The sequence below is a fragment of the Molothrus aeneus genome, chromosome 1 (genome assembly GCF_037042795.1).
Source record: "Molothrus aeneus isolate 106 chromosome 1, BPBGC_Maene_1.0, whole genome shotgun sequence".
NCBI classification, from domain to species: domain Eukaryota; kingdom Metazoa; phylum Chordata; class Aves; order Passeriformes; family Icteridae; genus Molothrus; species Molothrus aeneus.
The window spans coordinates 145227972-145254462 of NC_089646.1; the positions used below are offsets into that span (position 1 = coordinate 145227972).

At 41.7% G+C, this 26491-nt stretch overlaps 1 protein-coding gene across 1 annotated transcript in view; it reads right to left on the reverse strand.

Moving 5' to 3' along the window:
* Positions 1–26491, reverse strand: part of KCNQ3 (potassium voltage-gated channel subfamily Q member 3) — a 191764-nt gene that overhangs the window by 37224 nt on the left and 128049 nt on the right. The gene's annotated exons all lie outside the window — the stretch shown is intronic.

Below are 26491 nucleotides of genomic sequence, written 5' to 3' on the forward strand. Positions count from 1 at the left end.
TTCCAAGCTGTGTGCTGCCCAGAATGGCACTGCAGTGACTGCCAATGGATCTCCCTGGCACATCCTGAGGCCTGGGAAAGAGCAAATGCTTCACTACAAGGCAGCACTGGGACAAACCCTCCCTTGAAAACTGCATTTCTTTTTCTTTTTTTCTTCTCTTTTTGCACTCATTTCTATGCAGATGAAAAGACAAAAAGGTTTGAAAGAGTAACAAGAGAGGATAAATTTCTGTTCTCCAGTAAACAAAGTATATGATAAATCATTGCCCCTGTGTTATTTTCTGCCTGTGAGGCTCCAGAACACAGAGATTTGACTAAAAATTTAACTCCCACTGCTGGCAAATCCAATTCAGTCTAATTGATCTGCTTTGCAAAATTATTCCCAGGTTCAAGCTATTCAAAATCTTTTATAGAAGTGATTACTGTGAAGCAAAGGGGCAAACTCATAATCTGGTACTTCATGTACCCAAATCATGGGCATTTTAATGTGTTTCCAAAACTTGATCCACAGGAACAGAGGGGCAGGTGGCCATGGAAATATTTTGAGTTTAATGAATAAATTAGAAAGATATCTTTGTAAAAGCTCTGGATACCCTGCTTTCATAGCTAGGGTACATCAAAGAAATGATAGGCATTAGGTACTGAAATCACCCAGGGAAAAAAGCTTGTGAAGAATCAAGCTGTGTTTATGTGTACTATCTGCTTTGAATTTCAATCTGGTTCCTGTAGTGTGATTTCATCTCTTGCTGAGAAAAACTCCACTTTGTTTCACTGGGTGAAATGAGCAGAGACAGAGCCTGCAGAGGAGGCAGTGACAAGGGACTCAGCTCAGCTCAGCAACATGAAAACCTTGGGTTTTCATTTCCTTCATGTCTGAGAAAACCTAGGGCTAAAGAGGGGTATTCTGAGAATGCAAATTATTTGCAGCTGGAGTGAAAGGACAGAGGTGAGCTCCAGATAGCTCCTGATGGTTTTTGGGGGAATTTCCTCCAAGCAGAGTCCACTAGCACCCTACATGCAAGGAAAAGACAACAGTGAAACACTTAATAGCAAATCCTGAAGGACTATTCTGTGGCTTCTCTGAAATTCACTGTTCTTATGCCAGGAAAATTTCAGATCAGCCATTTTGAGAAAGGTTAGAGCAGAAGTAAATGTGTTTGCTCATGCTAAATAATTTTGAATTTCTTTAGTGAGTTTCACCTTTTCCCGCTCCCCAGCCCTGCTCTAGAGCATGGGTTATGTAGTTGGTAGGAAACAGATCAAAATATGTCTTTTGCATCTACCTATAACCACACTACTGCTTCTCAAGACATTTGGCAGTTCACTTAGCAATTTTGTGGCACTCCTGCCATGCCCTTGAGTTTGTCACACCTTATCTTCTGTCCCCTCCATGCAGTTATAAAGCCAGTGGCTCCCTGGCTTCCCAAGACCCATGGTCCAGCTGTCCAGAACCTCCAAGAGCAAACAGGTGAAAACTAAACAAAGGCAACATGGTCTCTTTGATTAACTATAAGCCACCTATGCTCTGCCACACTTCAGCCTTAGAGTGGTACCATCACCCACACCCCATTAAAAGCCTTGAGCAGCTGCTGCTTGGTACTTTCCACTACAGACATTTCTTTATACCATGTGAAAATTCAGCCACCCGTCAGCTCAAAAGCATCATTTTAATGATTTAATGAAAGTTGAAACACACTGAAAGCAGTCCAAGGAAATTACATCATCAAATTACATCATAGGTACTTAAACTAAAGGCATGAAAATACGATGTCATTTAAAAAAACACCACTGTCATTTAAAGATGATGTACAGATTTTTGTCCAAAAGGAAGACAGAAGATAAATTAGTAGTGAAATCATCTTTTTTGCCTAAAAATGCCTGCGGTTTTACCACTAGAGGGTACCGGTGCTCCACAGAGTGAGGGGTTGCAGCTCCCTCCTTTTGAAACAGGCTCAAAGCAGTTCGAAGATGCGCAGGTGGTCGCAGACACGTATTTGCTACAAGGAAAGGGGTCTTACAGTGATGAAAGAGTTTGGACAATAAAAATCCCAGATGTTGACACCAAGGGACAGCTGCTCAGTGCTGTTAGCTGTGCTCCTTGTTCAGTTCCTTGTGTGGTACCAAGCACGCTGCAAGCCCCAGCTCCATGTGAGAGCCCACCCGTGAGGACAAGAGGCCATGCAGGACAAAACACCCTCTAAAAGTAGGGTGAGAGGGTCATACTGAAGATAATAAGTCGTTTTGAGTAATCTTGAGGGCAAATCTGAGAAGAGATGGTGGCCTGAACCCCCCCCCCCTCCCCCACTGCAGGAAGGGCACGAAGCCCCTCAGAGGTGCCATTGCTGAGGGGGAGCTGCAGGCCCCAAACCCACGGAGCCCTCAGAGCCTCACCCCAGGCTCCTTCCCGCAGGACTCGGGGTATGAGGGGATGAAAAGCCCATGTTATTGCCCATAACCCATCTTGGAAGGGTCTGCTTTCCTCCTGCTGCACCACAGCTGAAGGGTAAACACCAACTGCAAACACCCACAAGTTAATCAGCTCACATCTCAGCAGTCCTCCTCAGCCTCTGCAATAATTATCACTGCAGCTCAGAGCATGCCATCAACTTTAATCTGCACTGATGCTGTGCAGTTCAGCCTCTTCTGGTCTGGATCCTGATGGTTTTGAAGCCTGCAAGTCTTCCTGTGTCCTCTTTCTGTGGAAGATGTCACTCAGATTCCACCCTTCTTACATCAGTCCCCCTTGCTCAGCAAAGATAAGAAGGCTCCTCTTCCCCTTGCTGCTACTGCCCCTGTTTTGGGCAGACCTATGCCCATGTGGTGGCCATGCAAACATAAAGAGAATTGGCAACAGGGCAGTGCCTGAGTCTGCACTGCCTAATTTCATTTTGTCGAGGCAGCAGTGTGGGCTGAGCGGTGGAGTCTGGTTCTAAAATTGTAACAGGAAAATCACAGGGTAAGAAACTGCTGAAATCACAGAGGATGAGCAGGAGGAAGACTGCCACTGACCTGGGGAATCAAGACACAGAAGGGGAGAAAATCTGAAATTTACTCACAGTTGTAATGATTCAAGGGACATAGAGCACTAAGGGTTGGAAGAAAGAAACAGGGTGAAAATCAAGGTTTAAAATGAAAACTCAGTCCTATTAAGTCAAAGCTTCCTATGAAACTGTGTTTCAGCAGGTGGCAGTCCAGACTTCAAGAATGTATATCACCTATGCCAAATGAGGATCTGAATGTGTTCTTCAGCTTTTAGAACCATCAATGCCATTATTTTACATAATTTTTCACAGCATATTACATGGTTCCTATTTGCAGCATTATGCCTTAAAAATCTGATTAGTTTGTTGTATGCATAATTTCCAGACCACCAAATGGCAGTGCTTGCTTGTTACTGTCACAAATCACATATTATTCAGGTCAATATATTTTCTTAGTTTTAGAAATTACATATTTAATACTCATGTTTTCTAACTGCATTATTTTTTTGTGTTAAAAAGAGTATTCAAAAAAAAAATTCTTTCCCAGAAAAGAAGAAGTAATTTACGACTATGCATGATCATGAATCTAATGTTTCTTCTATGAACATCACAGACTGTTTTGTTTGGTAAATTTTTACTTATTTTGCTATTCCCCATTCTTTGAGTTTTTCATCTATATCTGTTTTCATTTGAAGCTGATAGAACACAGATATAGCTGAGAACATTTATGTGTTTTATATATACATCTGCTCATCACATTTCTGTTCACCATCCCTTCCTTCAAAATTGTAGAAGCAGATCCTGTAGGAATTTGCCTGTAATCTATTCCAAAACAGCTTTCCTATGAAGTTGTTTTGAGCACAGGATCTGCCATAGGCAGGGCAAACTACATTTGCATTGGGTATCATTTTGACAAATTTTTATGCTGTGGGACAAAATGTTAAGCCTCAGTGAGGTTTAGTTAATAGAGAGGAATGTGTGCTTCTAGTGTACAGCTCAGGTTGATTTAAACCAAATAGCTCAAGCTGGTCAGGAGCACCTGGAGAGGATATTTCTTCTCTTTAACTGTAAGGACAGACTGGTGATGAGCTCCTATGGAGAGGCTTACTGTGCAAATCAGCTGAATGCCACCCCTTATGTTTACCCCTGGTTTGGATATAATTATAAACACCACCTCTTCATAATGTTTGTGTATTTTTGCTACTGAAATTAACCAGCCAGCCACAGCATTTCTGGTTTGTCTGAAATCCCTTGCTGTAAATTTAGGTATCATATCTACATGTGGCCAGGAATCCTGGTTACAAAATTATAACCCAGGCTTTGGGTAAGAAAGCCTCCAGCCTCTAACTGAACTGTTACTAGTAAGAAATTACCTCAGTCCAACAGTGCACAGATTTCTTTTTGCTCTCTCATCTTCAATACCACTTCTTGCAAGACATTGGGACTCTTCTGTCTCCAAATATTCTTATGAATCTTGGATTTTTCGGCTTTGCTTCATTTGGTATTTTATTTTCTTCCCTTAAAGCTTATGCTCTGGTTTCATTATGCTCTGCCACCTGGTAAATGCTAATGGAATTCTCTAAGACTGTGATATGTAAAGAAAATCTGACAGTGTTCTGCTAAATTTTTGGTTTAGGGTATCCAAAGCAATATGGTTCTAAACCATGATTCCCACACAGTTTCCCAAATTTCATATTGGAAAAACCTTATTTTCTTCAGCTATTGGCTTTTACCCATAAGGAATAAAATTGCATCTTTTCTCACATTCCTTTCAGTTGCTCTATATTCCTACCCACCATCTTTTTCTCTTCTTCAGAACTTCATTTTTCACAGAACATCTGCAGTATCTTGCACTGATCGCTTTATGGTTGCTAATGAGAAACTTGAGTCAGGGTTTTTAACACTAAAAAAAATTACATTATCAAATATTTGAGAATAGCTCTTCAGAGAGAAGGGAATGCATGCCTGATTTCCACAGACTCTGGAATACTCAGAGTTTAATATTTAGATTCTTGAATCTCTGCAATTCCAAGCAATAGGCCAGAGATCAGTACTGAGATAAGGGTGACAGGAAAAATCCAAACATTTTGTGAGCCTACAAAAGGGCCAGGGATGCCTGGAAAAGCACTGAGAAACTTAGTGGAGGTCCTGGAAGAGAAGAGAAGAGAAAAAGCAACAAGTCCTGTGGAAGGGATGTTCTAAGGTTTCCCTTTCCTTGCATCCACAGATTTCCCTGAGTGTGCACCCACAACTCCATGCAGAAATCCCTGTCCCAGTGCCATTGTCCAGCAAGGACAGGGCAGAAATGCCATGCTCAGTAAGCTGTATTGCACTCTTGCTCTGCTGTGATAGCAGAGGCAGAAAAAAGTCCTTCATATGATGCTGAGGGAAACTCTAGAATGTAAGGAAAGATCCCCAAAAGAGCCCTGGTCTAACTGGCATACAAGCTGACCTGGCAGGTGCTGAGGTGGTAGCCCAGAATGACACCTGTCCATTGGTGACAGAGGTGACAGACATTGTCCCTGGCACAGCAGGAAGCTGAGGCAGAAAAGCCCAAACCCTTACTCATGCCAGGTTTTTGATGGCCTTGAGCTCTCTTTGGCAGGAATGCCTCTGAATGGGCTTCACTGCTGTGTCCATGAGTCTGGAAAGCTTTTAAAATCAAGACCTGGGAGGGGAAAGCTGTGCTTCACAGCAGGGCATTTAGGGTATGAAAGAACAGCTTTTATATCAAATGATTCCTCTTTCCTCTCCTCCATGTACTAGCCAAACCAGGTTAAATTTCCTTTGTCTTGCTTTTTTTCAGGCCCAGTCCTAAAAATTTTTTTCTTCTGAGTCCTGTTGACCACCACTGCCATCTTTCCCAGGGTCTGGCATGCTGGTACATTTTGGGTCAGCAGCGTCAGATAGCACAGATACCATCAATCTGCATTTTCTGTCAGAAGAAATGTCAGAATGTCTGACACATTTCCCAGGTTTGCTGGTATGAGCCTGCAAAACAGCCCAGAGCACTACATTTCCCTGCCTGTTTTTCCTCAGCATAGAAGACAAGAATCATATACCAAGATCCTATTTCCCTCCTGGGAAAAGTGTCAAAAGTGCTCCAAAATTCCTGGCATGTGTAAGTTACTGGGAGAGACCAAGGCATCTTGTCACATGAGTGGGGGACAGATGGCAGAAGCAAAGGAGAGGCAATGACAGCATTAGCTACCAAGGGGTTGCATGTCTCCTATCCCCTGCAGCTTGAATAAGGATCCAAAAGCTTCTGACTTGCAACTAAATACCCTGAATTGCTTCATTAGTGGTTTTAAATTCTATTTTTATATCAAGTCAAGGATATCAGACTGAACAACTGTTTGGGGCTTTTATCTGCCATGCCCAGAATGCCTATCCATGGGCTTATCTCTGGCTGGCAGCAAAGCTGCTAATTGAGTTGAGACACACAGACTAGGAACACGGTGATCCATCAGTGCAGCAGAGCAAGGAGAGCACAGAGCCAAACCACATCACCCAGCAGCCCCAGCTGCAAAAACCACAAATCAAATGAGTTCTGACAGGGCATTCTCCAAAAGATATTAAAAAATTGGTGTGGAGCCATTTGAAGGTAAACCTTAAGATTCCTACATTGGTTTTTGCTAAATTTTGCAAAATAAAAGTGCTGGACCTTTGAAGGCCAACCTGTAATTGAGTAGTTAAGTGCCCAGACTACTGCTAACTCTGTAAAGAAGTGAATTTAGATGACAGAAAGAGCCTAAGGTTAGGCAAGCAATCATCTATATCAATGCTTAAACATCTGGAGAAAAATTTCTAGGAAGGTACCTTTCCAAATGTCACCCAAAACTGCTGTGTCCAGAGGGACAAAAGATCTAGGAGTCTACTTCCAAACATGACAAAATCTCAGGGGTATACAAGATTTAGGATGTCTCACAGGGACATACACTGATCTCCCCCACAAACCCTTCCTTGTTTCTTTAGAAAGGAGAAGAATGAATTATACCCTCTGAATAAAGTTTTAGAAATCACAAAAAAATGCAAATGAGAGTAACTCCTGAACACACAGTTGTGACTTCTGCCTTGATTGAATAGAGTGTTGTGATATTTTCTACTGTCCCATTTAAAATCAAAAAAGATCAAAAGACTGTAGCAGACAGAGAAAACAAACAGAAAAACCCAAAGAGCCCACCCACCCTTTCTTCCACCTGACCAAAGTGCCTTTTCTTGCAGGTACACACATCAAATATATTAGGTCCTCCAAAGCTGGCACAGCTGAAAGTGAACTTCTAATAAGAAAGCAGCAGTGTCCAGAAAAAGCCTCTGTAGTCTCCAATACAGAGTTACTAGGTAGGAAATTGATAATAATAATAATTTGGTGGTCAAACAGATTCTTACAATGAACTGAAAGAGAATCTTTGCTCTTTATGCAAGACTTCAGCCCATTTGGGATATTGATAGTTGGGTATTTTTATATTTTTGACCATACATTGCAAACCCCATACTTTAAAAAATGCCAATTATTCCAACCCAATGTAGCACTTCAGCCAAGTGGGACTGCCAATTGAAAAAAAAACAACATTTCAGCTGGGACTGTATCTTTGCCTGTACCTTCTCAACCTCATGACACAGTCACCCTTATGTGAGAACATGAACAGTTTCTGCAAGGATCTCAGCTCTCGCCTGGAGTGGGACATTCAGAAGAAAAGCTGCATGGTGCCATTCCCAGTAGACTTTTTAGCCTGGACAAAGATTTGCATCTGTGTAAGGAAGAGGTGTGACTGCACATGACCTGCACCCAACAACAACTCTGCCAGTGCACTCCAGGTCCAGGTACAGCTCAGTGGGTTTTCCATTATGGGCAATGAAGCGTCCTGATAATGCAGCTCCTGTGGAGCCAGACATATGGCTCAGTTCTCTCAGATTAGGTAGGATCTCTGGATTTTCTGACATTTACTCCACAGTGAGCTCTATTATTTTGCACCTGAGGTGGTCACAGTTGTGCTTGTGACACAGGGCACTTGACTCAGGGCTTTTTCAGCTAAAATCATGAAGTAATGCAGCTAGAATGGAAGGTAGATCTTTTCTCCATAGTGTTTAATCACTGCCTGACCTGGAGAAAATCAGACAAAGGTCTCAGATCTTTACTTTGAACCATCCAGTTGCTGGGTTTTTTAAATCCAGGAAGATTTTATGAATTTTTTCTATAAGTGAAGAGTTCAGAGTCATTACTGCAATTTAGGTTATTTGACAACCTAAAGGCACATCAGCTTTTCTTAACAATCCAGTCTGTAGACTATGACCCATTCACACATCCAGTGGTGCTGCAAAACAAACTCACATCAATCAGTCAGGGAAGGATTTCTTACTGTTCAGAATGCAAAGAGGATGAGCTGCCCTCACTTTATCCACAGGGAGAGAAGAAGAGAAGAAGAAAGTATCTGTGCTGAAAGATGCAAAGGCTAAACTTCATGTCATGATGAAAAGATGCAGTGGTGGCATATGCTGTGGATAAAAAGATGCAGTGGTGGCATAGAGGAATGCTTTTTCTTGGAATACACAAATTAACACAGGCAAAACTGTGTTAATAGACCAAATTTCACTGGAAATTAAACCAGATTTTTAATCCCGTTTGATTTATGCTGTTCCTATAAACCTGTTTTTACACCAGACTCTTCACCTTTGCTTTGTGCTCCAGAGCAGGTTGTAGTTTGGCATTCTTGATCAGTCAGATGACAAGGATTCACAGCTCTAGCTCATTTCCAGAACAATACCCCAGAAAACAGCATTATCTGGAAGCCAGGGGAAGGCAACTGAATGCAGAATATTCTTAATGTTCTAGTCTCTTCCTGTAACAGAACAGGGAATGTCTCAGAAGCTCTAGATTATCTCAGATAAAATAGCCTTTTTAAAGCAAATTAGCATTTTTAAGCAAGTGTAGGACCCTTGTCTCATTCTGATCCCAAGGGATGGGCTTCTCTCCAGTAATGATGGACACCACAGTACAACTCCACTCTCATGCTGCTCCTCCATGGGGAAACAGATGTTCCTCCCCTAGGTTCTGTTGGATACTTCCAGCTCTGTATGGAGTCTCACAGTGCACTTGGTACACATCACTCAAGCCCCAGATTTTTTGTGTTTTTGAAGGAGATGGCTCCATTATACTGACCAAGAGTAGTGTCAGAGTCCTGACCCTGAGCACAGTGTCACATGGATGAAAATCCCTTTGGGATGGGAACCTGAGCATGGTCTCCCAGTCACACCTTCCTCAGATGGCAAGATGTTTGATGTCAGGCTCTTTCTCTCAGTGCAGAAATAAAACCACTCCCTGTAACTCAGCCTCACACCAATCAAACCACTGCCACAGGTCTTCTGTCTTTTAATACCTGCCTTTTAAAATATATGTGAGGGCTTCTCTTCTCTGATACTTCTATAAGAACACTGGGAATTTTTTTTAACATCTATTTGTTGGGAAAATAAAAGAGGGACAAGAAGTGGCTTTTGACCCTAAAATGTTGGCTGCTGCCTTGATGGTTTAACACATGACAAGATATGTGGTCTGGACAGAAATGTGAAGGGGATGATCAGTTGTTTAAAGGCAAATCCCTTTATAATAGTGTTTTTTTTTCAACATCTTGCATTTAAACTGATGAGAATATGTCAATAACTTTTAAGTGTTTCAGTAAAGGTGCTTACAGAGGTTGTGTTTATGTGGAATTTCTGTAAGATCTGCATCTCAGGAAAGGGCATGGTGCTGATGAAGCGTGGAGGCCAACACAGCAACAGCTGAAGTGTGAGGAGCAGATGAGTTATTTGTGCTCCTTTCCCATCTCCAGTTCACATTCATTAGCAAATGATGAGTTGTGTTAGCATGGCAAATGAATCACAGCCTCACTGGAGGTGAACTTTGAATAAGCTCTTTGGAGGTCATTGTACCATCAGGACTTTGACTGACACGTTGGAACGGTGTCATTAGCACACAGGATTTGTACCTATGTAAATCTGATGATGTTTTAGAGTATTTCTGCTGGTTTGCATTACCATAAACAATTAATCTGCATTCAAAATTCAGAAGGATCATCTGTAAGCATGTAATATTTCATTTGATGCCAGAAGTTGAAGTCTTTGGAGGAGGTTATCAGTCTTTTCCAGACCTGTCCAATTTTTATTCCTGAAATGTTTCACCAGCATCTGCAACAATGCTTCCCTACACAATGTATGATGGCCCTTTTGCTCAACTGACTTGTTAATGTCTCAGATTGCATTGTCCCTGTTTAACCTGACAGATTCAAACAATGACAATTCTATCAAACACTCAGGGAAAAATGGCAATATGGAAGGAGAGATTTTTGTTTTTATTTGAAGAAAGAAATCTAATGAGTTGAATAAGTTGAAAATGGCAGTGATTTCAGCATATGCAAAGTACATTTAGAAAAATAGAAAAAATGCAGTAATGAGAAGTCCTGCATGCAGAATACAATCTAGAAAACAGTTAAGCCTGTGCTAAGAAACTCTGTTAGGACTACCATGTTTGTGTCCTCAAAACCCGTGAATCTTTGTGTGTCTCCTGTGTGGAACAACTGGGTTTACAGAAGGGAAGTTGTCTGTGACAGAGGAATACTGGGCACAGTGAGACTCAGTCTTGACATAACTTTCCTGTTCTTGACATCCATGGGAACAGGAATTCCTATTCTTAATTCAAGCTTTGCCACATTCTTCTGCTGTGGTATCAATGCAGAGAGTGACTGGAATTTCAGCATAATAATGAATCAATAAGGGTGGAGAGCTAAATCCATTTTCAGGTATAGCATGACTGATCTGACCATCCAGAGAGCCAGTAAAGCTCACTCAGTGAGCTGAACAACCCTTTGAACTCCACAGGCAGTACCAGCTACATTAGTGGGACAGCAGACACTTAAATCATCTCTACAAACACAGATATTTGGGTGCTTGAATTGAATATCCAAATCATGCCTTGAATCTCATCTCTTGCAGGTGAACAGAAGCAGAAAGCCTGGAACAGCAAGTAACAATACTGGTGCTCTGCTCCCAGCTTGCAGTGCCAGTTCTGAATACTGGGATGCTGGGGAAGGTTTGCATCAGCCATGTAGAGCTTTTCCCTATATCTGTAAAATTAAGACTGCTGCAGAGGGACAAATTTCAGGCCTAGGCTTTTATTGACCTCTCAGACAAACATGGTGGTTGACACAGGTATCTAAAAGGTATCTAAAAGTCAGGGTTTTCTCCCTTTATGTCCCACCAGGACATGTCCAGGGATAGGGAGCTACACTTGCCATGTGGCTACAGAGAAAATTAGTAGGTGAGCATGAGGCTGTAACTGTTTCCTGGGTGAAAAACCTATTGACTCAGACAATCCCTCCAGTACCTCAATTCTGTGATTAAACAGGGATCTTGGCCTTGGCTATCTACAGCACTGGCTACACATTTCTATTTGCTATAAAGTGACTTGAAGTTGTTGTCAACATTGATTAATTATTTATCTCATAGGCTGTAACTGTTTCAGGGGTGTTTTCTGAGTAATCTTGATCAGGATGCTCATGACTGATTGTACATTGATTGTTCTATTGCTTATCAGCAGCAGTAGTCCCAAAAAGTTTCAGGATTCTGGTCTATATCCGAAGTAATCTATATTCTTTTTAGACAGGAAATTAAGGAGCCAGTCCCAGGCAGTTCTGGGGAGCCAAAATTAATAATGAGTTGTTCTTAGAAATACCTCCTTGTACCATTTTCACCTTCAAGTGTAGATGAATTCTATTGTTTTTTCACAGACAAGACAACTATAAAAGTAAGAATTTCCAAAGAAAGAAAGCTTAGCTTCTCCTGTGAACAAGAGTTATAGCTAGGAAAAAAAAACAACCCAAGTACTGTAATGCCAGTAGAATTATAAGACCTGATAACTACAAGTTTTCAAGTCATTTGAATTCTGGGGATGCTGTGGTAAGTCTAATGATAAAGCTAATTACTCACAAGAACAAAATTCAAAAGATTTTCATGGTGAATGCTTCCCATTAAATTACTGACACTATTTTGGTCACTGTGGCATTTAAAAAAAAGCACATGGTTGTACTCAGCTGGCTTGTAAAGTTATTAGATACATCTCAAGGTGCCTGCTTTAGGTGTACACCAGACAGATGTAATGTGGCTGTGGATGCTGTTCATCTAACACAAGTGATTCAACATTCCCACAATAGAAAGCACATAATTAAGGTCTGCACACACCATTACTGGAGTTATGGGGCAGGCTAAGAAATATTTCACCCTCCAGACTCTTGAGGGAACTTGTGCTCCTTCTTCCAGCAAGGATCATTGTGTTCTTTCCTTCACAGGACAGAAGAATACAAAAGTGTAGGAAATATTTCAAACACAAATATTGTTTTGCCAGGAATTTTGAGTCACTGTCTTTATGCAAGAAATGTCACACTGTGCACAAACACAAGAGCAGCTTTTCCCCTGAGCCTGCACAGTAGAAATTAATATTGCAGTTGTTATTTTGTGCATTGCGTTGCATCTTTCAACCTTGCTCCACTGCTTAAACTCACGCCAGTTTTAGTCTTTCTGTGGAAGTTCTGTATGTTGGAGGATGCAGTCATATAGAAATGTTTTCTCACCTCCTGGAAGTAATTCTGGTTTTTCCTGTTTTATTTATTTATTTATTTATTTTAATCTGTTTATTAATTTCCAGAACAGGTTTTTTATTAGTGCCCTAATTTACAGAGCAGGGAATAAATGGCACATGTCTGTCTCTTCATCCTTTATTACAGCATTAACCTTTCCATTATCTGCTCAAAAGCAGGGTTTAAATTGCAACCATTAGATCCAGCAATGACTTCATCAGCTAATTGAGCAGCAATCCCAATCAGTCAGTTGATGGCCCACAGATCCTAACTTCATGAGTTAGATGATAAAAGGAGAAACAAGAAATAACAGCTAAAACCAGATTGAATTCAGGGGTTATTGGCTCCTCTCCACTTGCTTTTATGGTACAGCAAGTTAGCTAGATTGGAGTCACACAATGCTCCTAATTGATAAGGTAGAAGTGCATCAGATCAGACATTTTTTGCATGCATGAATTTCCATAATTACCTCCATTCATCTGGGAACAAATAAAGTATAGATTAATTTTCTGGGATTCATACATAAAAATCCACATTTATTTCACAGGTATACATGAAACATATCACTATGCTTTTGGGAGCTACCAGCTCCTGTTTTAGAGTCAGTATGCAATGGTGTGGTTTGTAAGCTTCTGCCTGCCCTCAGGTTCTCCTCTCCCCTTCATCCACTCCACCTGCAAGATGACAAGTTCTTCTCTGTCACTGTTTGGTGCCCAATGGGAACTGAGAAATCTTGAAATATTAAACTGGAAAGATTCAGATAACTCCATCCTACCCTCTGCCTTTGGGCTGGATCTCATCACCTTGGCAATACCGGGTTTAGGGGGAGTTCAGGCCAAGCAAATCTATTGCCCGGTCTTCACTAAGCTGTCACATTTACATTGACATCCCTCTGGTTACTCTGCAATGGGATTTCAATCCCAGCGAGTAAAAAATAAATTTACTGTGGTCCCTGAGAAGAAGTTTGTGTACACACAACTTTAAAACCTTACCTTAAATTGGAGAACCAGATCTGGTAGAACAGCAAGCCATACTATTACACTTACTTGTTAGTACCTCTAACTTAATTACACAGGGTTTTAGTATGAGAGTATCAGAATTAATGAGTCTATCAAGGGCATGGAGACAAAGGTAACTGAAGTGGAATGGGTTAATTTTTCATACTAAGAAGCAAATAATGAATATGAGGGCACAAAATCCTGTGTTTTCACAGTTAATCTGCTCCCATTATCATTGTAGCCTGGGTAAAGAAGGCTCAGGTATTTCTACATCCCACTGAAATCTGTTCCATATTTGTGGTTTTTGTTTCTTAGAAGCAGTACATATACAAATGCTACCATTTAAGGAAAGTAATGACAGATTAAGCAGAAGTGCAATAAAATCCAGGAAGTCTTTGATGCGCAGGATGACACACCTCTTACATCTTACTTCCACAGTTTGACTTAAGCCAAGCACCAGATTTGGCATCAGGGAGGGATATCTCTTCATTTCACTCTGGCATTGAGCATTAGCTTAGGCCTGGATATTTTCTTTTCTTTTGCCTAGAATATAAAGCATAATCTATTTCTTAGGCTGATCTGGAAGTATTTTACTGTAGCAGGAAATAATTAGTGTCTCACTCTTGAAACACTTGGTCTTCAGTACAGGCCTTTTTTCAATGTTTCAGGCTCATTGTAGAGGTAACTGTCATTGTGGTGGTGAATGCAGTGCATAAGTAGATTGCCTCTGATACCATCTTCAGAAAAGACTTAATTTAATGTAACTGCACGTGACTGAAGCTGATGGTCCTTGTAGCCTTTGCAATCAATCAGAGGACCCCATCTTTATATCCTGGAGCCTGACTATGAAGGGTCAGAGGTGCAGAAGGGGCTGTAACTCTTGCACATGCAGTAGAAGACCATTGAAATAAATCAGAAAGATCAGAAATAATAGAACATGATGAGTTGGAAGGGATCCATCAACATCATCAAATCCAGATCCTGGCCTTGCACAGGGCACCACAAGAATTATGCCTCAGAGACTTGTCCAAGTGCTTCTCGAACTCTCTCTGGCTTGGTGCTGTTATCATTTCCCTGGGGAGCCTTTTCCAGTGCCCAACTACTTTCTGGGTGAAGAATCCTTTCCTATTATCCAGCCTAAACCTCCCCTGACACAGCTTGAGGCCATCCCCTTGGGTCACCAGAGAGAAGTGGTTGCTGTCTGCCCCTCCTTTTCCTCTCATGAGGAAGCTGTAACTGCAATGGGGTCTTCCCTCAGTCTCCTCCAGGCTGAACAATCCAAATTACTTCAGCTGCATCTTTTTCGGCTTCACCTCAAGGCTCTTCACCACCTCATGGTCTCATCTGGCTGCTCTCTAATAGTTTAATGTGGTTTTTTTGGTTTTTTTTTTTTATTGTGGTGACCAAATCAGCACACAGGACTCAAGGTGAGGCTGACCCAGTGCAGAGCAGAGCAGGACAATCCCCTCCCTTGCCTGGCTGACAATGCTAGGCCTGATGTCCCCAAGAACAGGGTTGGCCCTCCTGGCTCGTGTTCAATTGTCCACAGACCAGGACCCCCAGGTCCAAACTTACTCTGTATAACTTCAGGTCCAAGATGCGCATCTGTCTCCTTATTCTACCTTCCTACAATTTTACTGACCAGCTCTTCTGCCCAGTTCCCAGAACCAATGTAAGAAACTGATGTGAGAGCACAGGATGTAAGTGAAAAGTACTAAATAAAGGAAGCAGACATCAGTAACTTCATTTTCCTCCTGTCAGGTTTAAAATAATTTTTGATGAATAGGGAGAACATCTTTTCATGTGAGCTAAAAATATTACAGGAAATTAAATAGGTTTGTGAAGATGTTAAATCTGGAAAGTGTATTCAATCATTATAACATCAGTTTTAGCTCTGATTTGAGCTCAAAACCTCAAACCAAACTTAACTTTGGAGCCCTCACAACATCTCTGGAGTGTATTCTGGCTGCTGTATTTATAGACAGAGTTACATGAATGTTCTGTCTTTATGTGCAGCTATTCAGGAGATATGGAGGCAGTGGGTAGCACTCCGGAACACATCTGCTCAATGTACCAGCATTATGGAGCCAGGAGGGTTTAATTTAGCAGCTTTGACTGCATACATTGTTCACAGGGCTTAGATGAGAGCAGTCAGAAATTATTTAATTATTTTTAAACATGAATACCAAATTACTTTCTGCAAAGTTTGTATGTGGGAGTGAGCATGTGCGTGTGTTTTTTGAATTTATTTTCTGGCAACTAAACATCCTACAGACATTGGTTTGCTATTTCAAGGAGAGATGAAATCTAAACTACCTTAATCCCCACCCCTATCCTAAAGAGAATTTCCCAGAATGCTTGGGAAAATCTGATAAATCAAATTATTAATTGATTTTTTTTTTAATGCTTTTACTCTTTCACCAAAAAAAAAACAAACAAAAACACAAAAGAGAAGCAGAATGAACACCTGTGCTTTGGGGAATGAAGCCTAGAAAGAAACAAGAGTATGAAAGAAAATTAAGACCTTGATCTTATGCTTTTAGAAATTACTGGCAAAACTCTTGGTGACTTTAATAGTGAAAAGACCAGAGCTCAAGGCATGAGCCCAAGATGGGAAGAAAAGGACAGGGCAGCGATAAAAGACAGTAGGCACAGAGAAATAGTGACAGTCAGAGAGCAAATCCCAAAGGCAAACTCTTTCATGTGAAAATCTCTACACTTCAATGACCTAAGCACTTCTGATGTCTGGCAATTTCCCTCTTTGGGGAAGACCCCAAACTTGCTGTCACTGTGCACTGAGCTCTAGACGTTCAAAGTTGCTGTTTATTCTTCTTTGAAGTTTCCTCTTTTTATTTTTTCAGCTTATCAGCTGTCAGCTCAGGGATTTTTACCCCACCAATTCTGAGTACCTATGTCTCTGGTGACTGGGGGAAGTCTTAAAGAGGGATCTTACAACTGTAAAAAAATCCCTTTTCATTGTAATGACTTGGATTACCCAATAAATTGAGGTGCCTTTAGCTAATGCTGTAGTTTTATGTATTTTCCAACAGAACAGGAGAAACCTACAAGAGCAATTAAAGGCTCAGGGAAGGGAAGCAGACAGGATCTAGCTAAGGTTTTATTAGAATAATTACCTTTGAATTTTACAGTGTCAGTTCTGAAGGCCTGGGGCTTTAATCCTGCAAAGACTTTACTGTGCAGTCTGTGCTGGAGGTTGCACCATGATACACCATTTCCTGTTTGCAGCACAAATTCTCTTCTGATTGAGATTTCTGAAAACTTTGAAATAATAAAGCATATGATTCAGCTCCCATTGATCAGCTGAACTACACCAAGCTGCAGAGCTTGTGAGGATGCAATCTTTTGGGGGAGTTAAATTTTAACAGACTGCTGGGGATATTTTTGGTTTGTCATGTGCAATCTGGCTGTAATCTCATTGGTACCCACTGAGAAGTCAGAAAGGATGATGTCTGTGCTAGAGCTGCTGGTGAAAGGTTATTCTTAATTTTGATCTGGCAAGCGAGTTATCAGCCATCATGAATGACAAGATTCCTTCTCCCACTCAGCCAGTGATGAGCAGACTTTAAAACCTACAGTCTTAAGAAGGCATAATTACAAAACCATTTCCAAGTCAAGGTTAAAAGCCTGAGATGCTTCAGTGCCCCTTTGCAGGAGAATATGAAATAGCATTGTAGGCTCTCCTCCCTGCCTCCATTAACTAATTCTCTAAAAAAAATCAGCAGTTGTTGTTCTAGGAGGTAACTGACAGTTAAAGACTAGAAAGAATATTTTACCTTAAAGTGGAGAGACAGAAGTGTTAGAAAAATAAGAGGTTTCAGGTTTATATTTTGCAAAATCAAGCTCTGGATCAAATTGTCTGGCAACACAGTGGAGGTTTTACCATGAAGTAACAAGGAAGGAGGCATTACCTGCTGAAAAGAGCTACTTATAAGTAAGTGGATGAAGCTTTATGTTAATTTAAAATGTGGTGATTCAATAAACAATTAATTTCAAATGTGGTGATTCAGTAAACAATGAGCATCATTTCAGGGGTTTGTGGGACAGCATCCCACCACAAAATAATGGAGCAAAGTTTTCCATCAGTATCAGTGCTGATTCGAAATTGTGTCTGTTTTCAAAGCTAGAGCAGACTAAGGGAAAAAACAAACAAAATTACTTCTTAAGTAAAACCTTCCATTCACCCTCAAGGAAATGTTAAAGAGAGGATCATTTGATCTAATCCTATAATGTGAGCAAATCTCTGAATATCAGCTGCAGCATGAAGAGGGCATCAGTGTTAACTCTCCAGCATGGGCACCAATGTCTGATGATTAGCACTCCTGAAAAGCACTTTGTTGCAAAACCCAGTTGCTAAGGGGACCTGAAAACTATTTAAAGTCAGAAAGTAGCATGCATCCTTATGCAAGCTCAGTGTTATGCTGTCTCTGCAGTCCTCTTTAATGCACATATTTGTGGTGAGAAGTTTCAAGCTGAGTAAGAGCTCTACTGTCTTGCAGGTAATGATGGAAGGAAGGAGGAACAGGACAGAAGAGTGGGGTACAGCCAGCAGATAGTTCTACATTCAGAGTGAGCCCCTGGCTTTTATAGATCTTGGTGCCAAAATGAAACAGCTGCATTAATTCAACATGTCTGTGTTCCAAACATCTAAACCCTACTGCTGCTGAAGACATACCTGAACTCTGTGTGCTGCATGCCCTGCTGCTTTCCACAGGCTGACAGAAGGCTACTTCACCTGCCTGATCCTGATGTTTGCTTGCTGATGACAAGGAAGAGACTCAGGCAGGAACTGAAATTGTCACATAGATACAGGCCAGAAGATTTACTGTTACACTTTTCTATCTTATGAGATATTGTCCACATGATTGAATATAAAATAATTCAAAGAAGCTGCTTGACTCTAACCACATTTCTTAAAATTATGATTTTTTTTTCCTTTCTGATATCAGTCTGATGTCTGCCAGCATACTTAAGGCTCTGTGCCTCAGTAATTTATTCTAGCTGAGGGGTAACTTTGTGTACAGCCTCTCAGTGCAGTCTGGAAGTGGTCTTGTGATTCCATAATTCTGAAACACTCCACAGAGGCAGGATCCAAAACAGGGAGATAACATTTCTATTAAAAAGTTTCTATTGGAGCTGTGTTAACAGTAACCAGTAAATTAAGATGCAATCTTCACAATTCTCCTGGGCGATGTCAGACCACACCTAGAGCTGCTTTCCCCTGGGTTACACAGGTAATCACAGCATGCAGCACAAATCCAGAGTTTGGCTGAAGAAGACTTCAGGAAGTACAAATTTACAAAGGTTACAGGTCCAATATTTTCTGGAAATATCAAGGACCTCTTGTACTAATGAAACTTTGATTAAGGGAGGCTTGTTGAGACAGTGGTGAACTGTGAGGCCAGTACTAAAAATCCATTAAGAAAATAAATGCCTGTTCAGTGTTATTAAGAAACAATGTCCTGGTAATTTCCTTTGCAGGACATATTATTGAATCTGGAGCAGGTTTACAATCTTGGAATATTAATTACCTTGCACTAATGCTATCAATACCAAACACACACTGGTGGGCTTTCACAGAGCAACTGGTCTCTTTATGCAACCTAAACTGAAGCCATCCATTGCTTCCCCATGTTTCCACCTTAGTGTCTGATTTCAGCCAAAGTCTGAGAGCCAAAAGCAGGAATTGAATAGGAGATGAATGTTATTTGGTGACAGCCATGGTTGATTTTCTAACGATGCTGATAATAGCTCATTAATCACAAATGAAACCCTGCCATAAAGCAGCCACTGGCTCACAGCACAGGGAAGAAGTGTGTGCACTGAGAAATGTCCCCTCTCCCAACCTGCTCCCTCCCCAAATGTCACCTGCCCCAAACAGTGTTCACCAACACAGCCCATTTTGATGACCACAGCTCTTGTCCCAGTTCCAGGAGCACTTAGCCTCCCAAGAAATGGGGTAAAAATCATCTCTGGGACATGTGACATGGCATGCCAGACAAAGCAGAAGGATCTCCTTGGGTAGAAGTTCATTTCTCCAGCATTGCAGACTCCCAGGCTGTGAGTATGTAAAGAGTGACACTGGCAGCAATATCACAGGGAATTTCATCATAGCAAAAGCTGAGTTACTTTTGGTTATGTAGGACCACATCACAGACAGCCACCCTTGGGTGCCATTGAATTCTGAGATTGACCTTTCTGAGCCCTACTGAAGTGATTTGGGCTCTTTGAATAAGAGGCAAAACAACTCCATCACAGTGGCTGCTGTGACCCTGCTGAGGGAATGAGATCAGTTTCTGTATCTCTGAGGGCTGTGACTTGCTCTCCCTCCTCTTCCCCATGACACTCTGGGACCCACTCGTGTCCCCAAGTCCTCCTGAGCTCCAGTCCACAGCCACAGCTTTAACACAGTGAGGCAGGATGAACTCTGCAAGGTGATAGCCTACATTTTAAATCTTGTTCCTCTGGAGGTTTCTCTTCCTTGGTAATTCCTCACTACTTGCTGAGTGTTTCTGTAGCAGTCTCCTAGCTTGAATCTGTTGGTTGGTTTCTCTAAATCCCTTTAGCCTTGGCTTTGTCCAGAAGCTGCAGAGCATAAAACATTACATCCCATCACAGCCACAACCCAGAAGTGCTGACAACTCTAGAGAGCATCTCAGCCTGTAAACCTATATCTGGCATTTAGGATTCATTTTATGTTATCTTTACACTGCAGACCAAGCAGCAATCTTAATACATGAGTAAACACATAGATTCAACACACCAAAGGAGAAAATATTCTCCTGGGATGTACACAAAACACAGTTTAATGTGGTTTTCTTTTTTTTTGCCTCTAAGGCTTTTCAGTGCCAAAAGACCTTGAAATTTATCTTGTAACTGCCCACTGCTTTTTTTTTTTTAATCTCTTGCTTGCTCCATCCCACCCTGAGGACACCCTGTACACTACAAAGGGATATAGAGTTTGTCCTAGGAAGAAAACAAAACAAAACATTTTTCTGGGGAAAAAAAAATCAAACCAACAAGATATCTGTCTAGCAACTTCTTTCCCATCTGAGCAAAACATTGCTACCACTTTCAAAGCATCTAAATGAATCCTTCCTAGTCTTAAATATTTATCCATTTATCTTTCATTTTAATATACAGCCTTCTGGCTCTGAGAGATTAAACACCTAAAATGATGAAGTCTGCCCTCACCTACCAGTTCTCTTGGGATAATCACCACTCTAATCCTACTGGGAAAGATACACTCTGTGGTTTCAGGTGGACTGATTCAGACCCTCGAATGTGCAACTTCTCTCTCTCTTCTCAGGTTGCAGCATTTTATTGACTTTTGGTGGTTAGCTGAACAGGCTGAATATCTGTGTATCTCACTGAAAGCTAAATCCAACAATATATAGTGAGTGAAGGTCTGATACATTAATAAATAATAGCTGTGCAGAGGAAGGTAGGAATTCAACACCTTCTGCAAGTGCTCACAAGGGTAAAAGCAGTGCCACCAGGCAGCCCAGGGTGAGCCACTCAGTCTGAAAGGCTGGGGAGCCAAGGGCACGGTGCAGGCACAAAGAAATGACCAGTGTTACCCAATGACAGGAACTCACCCTTAGCTCATGGAATTTTATGGCTGAAACAGGTGTTTTAAAGGTCTTTTTGTTGTCCTGTGTATCATCCAGGAGGCTCCAGAATTGTGTCAATGGTGAGATAGCATGAGCCAAGTAAACGTCAAAGTGAAATACTTGGAAGTTGCCACTTGCAGTGGTGGATTGGCTCCAAGAGATGATACAGCTGGACCTGCCTTGGCTCCTGCAGACAGTGCCTGGTGCTCTGTGAGTTTGGCAAAACCAAGAGTCTCCAAACCAGACTATTTGCAACCAGATAGTTGCAAAAATAGAATTGCAACTATCCTCCAAACCCATTCCTAGCACTGTAAAGGCCAAAGGCTTTGAAATGATGGAATTCCTTTCCAGTCTCAGCACAACTTTCTGTCTCAGCCATCTGTTGCTCTCCTGCTTATCCCAGGGAGCTGTGCCAGCTGCCTGTGAGCACAGCTCCCCACTGAAGGGCTGCAGCCCAGGGAATGGCCTGTGCTGGGGCAGGGAGAAGGGAGAGGCAGGAGGAGCAGCCCGGAGGGGCTTTGGGACCAACCACATCCCCATTCTCAAGGTGGAGTGAATTGCTTTCAGTTCATATTTCCATTTAAGAAGTTTGGGGCAGACATCACTGGTAAACTAATTTATATATTCTGGATGTCTTTTCTTTGTTACTTAATCCAAAGTTATAAAAGATAAAAAAGGGGGAAAAAAAGAAAAAGAAAAATATTATTTGGACGCTCATTCTAGAGGATTTGTTTTTGGTTTTTTTCAGTATTTCAGTGGAGTAAACTGTAATGACCTTGACTGTAACGACCAATGGCTATCTGAGTGTCTGGAAGGCCAGTGAGAGCCACAGTCAGAGGTACAGACAGAGTCACAGTCAGGGCCAGGTTGTGTGGACAGGCTGGGGATGAGAGGCTGGAGAGCAGAGCTCTGGGAAGGGACCTGGGGGTCCTGGTCTGTGGATAGTTGAACATGAGCCAGCAGTGTCCTGGCAGCCAGGAGGAACATCCCTGTCCTGGGGGACATCAGGCACAGCACAGCCAGCCAGGCAAGGGAGGGATTGTCCTGCTCTGCTCTGCACTGGGGCAGCCTCACATTGAGTATTGGGCACCACAATTGAAGATATTGAATATTAGAGAGTACCCAAAGGGGAGCTATGAAGATGGGGAAGGAGGGACCACATGAAAGATGTGGAGGGGAAGCTGTATGAGGAGCAGCTGAGGGCACTTGGGTTGCTCAGCCTGGAGGAGAGCACACTGAGGGGAGACCTCATTGCAGTTACAGCTTCCTCATGAGGGGAAAGAAGAGGGGCAGACATTGATCTCTTCTGTCAGGTGAGCAGTGATAGGAGCCAAGGGAATGGCCTGAAGCTGTGTCAGTGCAGGTTTAGGTTGGATATCAGGAAAAGGTTCTTCACCCAGAGGGTGGTTGGGCACTGGAACAGGCTCTCCAGGAAAGTGGTCACAGCACCAAACCTGACAGAGTTCAAGAGGCGTTTGGACAATGCTCTCAGGCACATGGTGGGACACTCTTGGGGTGTCTTCTGCAGGGCCAGGAGCTGGATTCTGTGATGCTGATGGGTCCCTTCAACCTCAGCATATTCAATGATTCTGTGAGTCTATCTGATTCTTGATGAACAATTAGTGTTGTTCACATGCTACTGACCACTGTCAGAAGTGTTTCTGTGTTCTTCACCTTAAAAAAAGATTATTTCAGTGCTTTCACTGTAACCCAATTACACCCCATGTCAGAGCAGAACAAAAGCAAATGTGATTTTGGCTTCAAGCCTGCTAGCATCGTTCAGAGCTTAGTGATTTTATTTCCCCTAAGTCAGCAGTATTTAAATTTGTCTGTACATAATTCCTTGTCGTTTATTCATATCTCAACAGCTGGATAGTGGCACTGTGCCCTCCATTGTATCAGTGTAGGCTGAGCAACACAGAGCCACTGTTCCTCAGAGGCCATCTACTGATTTATAGCTCACTCAGGCAGAATTTATTTTGGGATGACACAGAGTGGAAGATCCATTGCCAGTGGCCATATGACAGGAGCAGGAAAGCAGCCACTGCTTGTGTGGGACAGGAAAAACTCCACTTACATTGAGAAAAAACCTGGTAGATGAAGGTTATTTTAATGCAGCCAGAATTCAGACCAGAGGTCTAAACAATTGCTTAAGCCAAAGCAATCAGTGCATCATTGGTTAACAGGTATCAGCTAGGCATGGTAAGTGGCCATGTATCCATAGCCCTCTGCAGCTGTGAAACAAAATATTCCAGCTTAGAGCAGGAACCTCTGAACCATGGTACCATCAGGGATTTCAGCCATAGCTTTGGCTTTGGTAATGGCTTTGCCTAGGCTGGAAATTATGGTAATGATATTTATTGTTCTCTGGGTTAGACAGTGTCTTTAATGTCAGTCTAGAGGGTAATAGCTCAGCAGATTAATCTAAATATTTAACATGTATGTATCTAAAACCTCACTGTAGCCACCAAAGGAAAACTGTCCAGTGTCAGTAAAGGATTTCTGGTTCTTAAATCTACTACAGATGTACTTCCTCAGCCTCTATTTACTCATCTGTGAAATGGAAATTTGATGATCTAACTATATTTCAGACCAGTGAAATGGTTGCAATTTCAGCAACTTGAAAACAGGAACATAACAACATTATTGTTGTTTTAGCAGTGCAGGATAAAAAAAAAAAAACAAAAACACAACAAAATAAAAAATTCCTTACACCTTTTCCTAACTGTCCTAACTGGAGGCCTGTGGCAACAGAAATTAAGAAGTTGCTGGAAAAAGGAGTCCTGCCTATTCTCCATCCATACTGAATTCCTACACTGTTTAAAATCATTCTCTACATTCACCAGCCCAGAGGAATCCTCTTCACAGCACCTGTGGGAGCTCTCTGGGGTATTCCCATCACCTAAGCATATGGGCTGAGAGTGTTTGTGCTCCAGCTCCTGAGGGCACATGCACAGAGATCAGGGACAGTGAGACTCAGCACCAGCTGTAGCAAACACTGTTCAGGCAACTCCCACATTTCCTCTTCTTGTGTATATTCAGCAGCAGCAGCAGCAGAACAATAACCCCTGGGTCCCACTTTCCAGCTCCCATTCTGACTCCCTGCCTAACCCCAGACAAGCCTGTTAACCTCACTTTGCCATTTTATGCCTGAGTGTTAAAAGGATGTAGCAGTTACCCTGCTCTTCTGGGTGTTGCAAAGCTTTGGTAATTCATACTTGTCAACTGCTTTGGGATCCTTGGACAAAATGAGCTCAAGGATCAATATCAATATTTATGAGAAAGCCAAACCTATAACATAATGCATGCAAGTTGAATGCAGCTGCATGCACTTTGTTGGACAGCATTGGGCCACTGGGTTTATTTCTCTTCTCTTTTTACAGAACATGACTGCAACAGCATCCTTCAGTGGTTGTGTCATTTAACAAGGACTATACTTGGCACTGGTTGCATTTTTCACAAAAAGAAGCAACTACCTTGATGTTAATGGTACCCCAAATATTGCCCAAATTGTTGCATGCAACATTTTGCAGAGGCACCTGGACAGCTTGACATCCCAATATATAATATATATAATTCCTGCAATATATAATTCCTTAGCTTCTTTCCCATCCTTTACAGTGAGTCTTTCTTTCTTTGATCTGAAACATCATTAGTCAAATTTTTATTGTGTTAAGAAAAATCCTATTTTCACAAGATCTTGTGCAGTGTTCAGTCCTGCTTAATGACTGACTGCAAGGTATGGTCAATTACCTAGAGGGCTAATTATATACATTATGATTCCAGCTTTATAGAGCAAATTTCTGCATGACTGCAAGAGAACCATGTCTTCTTGAGTGCCTCTTTTGATAACAGAAGCCAACAGGAATGTATCAGAGATTTCTTTCAATAAATCAGCCAGTAAAGAGAGATCTGTAAGGGTTGCTTGCCTGAGTCACAGGGCAGACAGGGAGCTATGCTCCTGTTGGCTTCAGGGAGCCCAGTGTGCTTCAGAGAATTGTCCCTCTGCCTTCCACCATGGGTGCAGTGCTGCTAGGTGCAAAGACCAGGCTATTTGCCTCTGTAGCTTTCCTTTTCCAGCCAACCTTCCTTAAACAGAGTAGGAGCAAAGAAGGTGGCAAACATCAAAAATAGGTTTTTGTAAGTAGGAAAAAACCTGTGAACCCATCAGACTGCGAGATGTCTCCATGTGCTTTTCACAGTCTGCTCACGTTCTCCAATTGCTCTGGTGATTTGTACTTAATCACCACCAATTCTCCTTTGCTTCCCATTCCACTCCCCTCTCTGGCCCCAGGATGAAGTCACAGGCTAAGCCTGTGATGATGACAGTCAATGACATAGTTAAAGGCAGTATTTTGGTCTGGCTGTAATGATGGCAGATCTGCATTTTCACTGCAGGATCAAACAGGAGAAACTGAGCAGGGTACAGGAGGGAAAACCTTTACATATTTTAAGGCAACCAGCTCCTTTATATCATGTTAGATGATAAATGTTGAAAATATCAAAAAATAGAGGGGAACACTAGGGAGAAAGACATTTCTGAGTGTGGGGTATAATGTGCTTTAGGGATTTATGGGAAGCTAGAGCACATTCCCCCATTCCTCCAGGCACCCTTTTTCAATCTAATTAAGTATAAAAAAAGTACATGCAACTTCAGGATGATGTAATGCATCTGTGTAACTGAGCACTGCATTGTGAAAGAGCATTCAGTGTAATGTTATGGATATTTGATGAACTATTTCCACCATTAATATTCACTGAGGATTCCTAGAATTAACTGTAATTACTGAGGGAAAGGGCCTAGATATGGCTGAGCACAGCTCAAAGAAAACATCTGTTCAGTGCTCTGTGCTGGGCAACCACAAGGATGGTGTTAGGCTGCATTAGGAAAGGACAAGGCAACAAAATATGAAAAGAGGCAATTGAAAGAGAGCTGAAAGAATGGATGGCTTCAAATTAAAACCCAGTTATAAATTCTACTGCTGACCCCTAGAGAGTGGAAACCTGCAGAGTATTCACCCAGCGTTAAATGATTCTGTATAATTCTAGAGGATCTTGTAAAGCAAGAAAAATATCTATATTTATCCCAAAAAATTTCCCAGAATTTCTGGTAATAAGGAGGGAATGTATCCTGTGAACAAACTGATATGTCACCAAACATCTGTTTTGCAAATCAGACCCCTAAAAGCAAGCACCCCACAAAAAGGAGGAGTGTGAGGGATTGCAGAATGTTCTTTCATTTATTGCAAGGAGCCA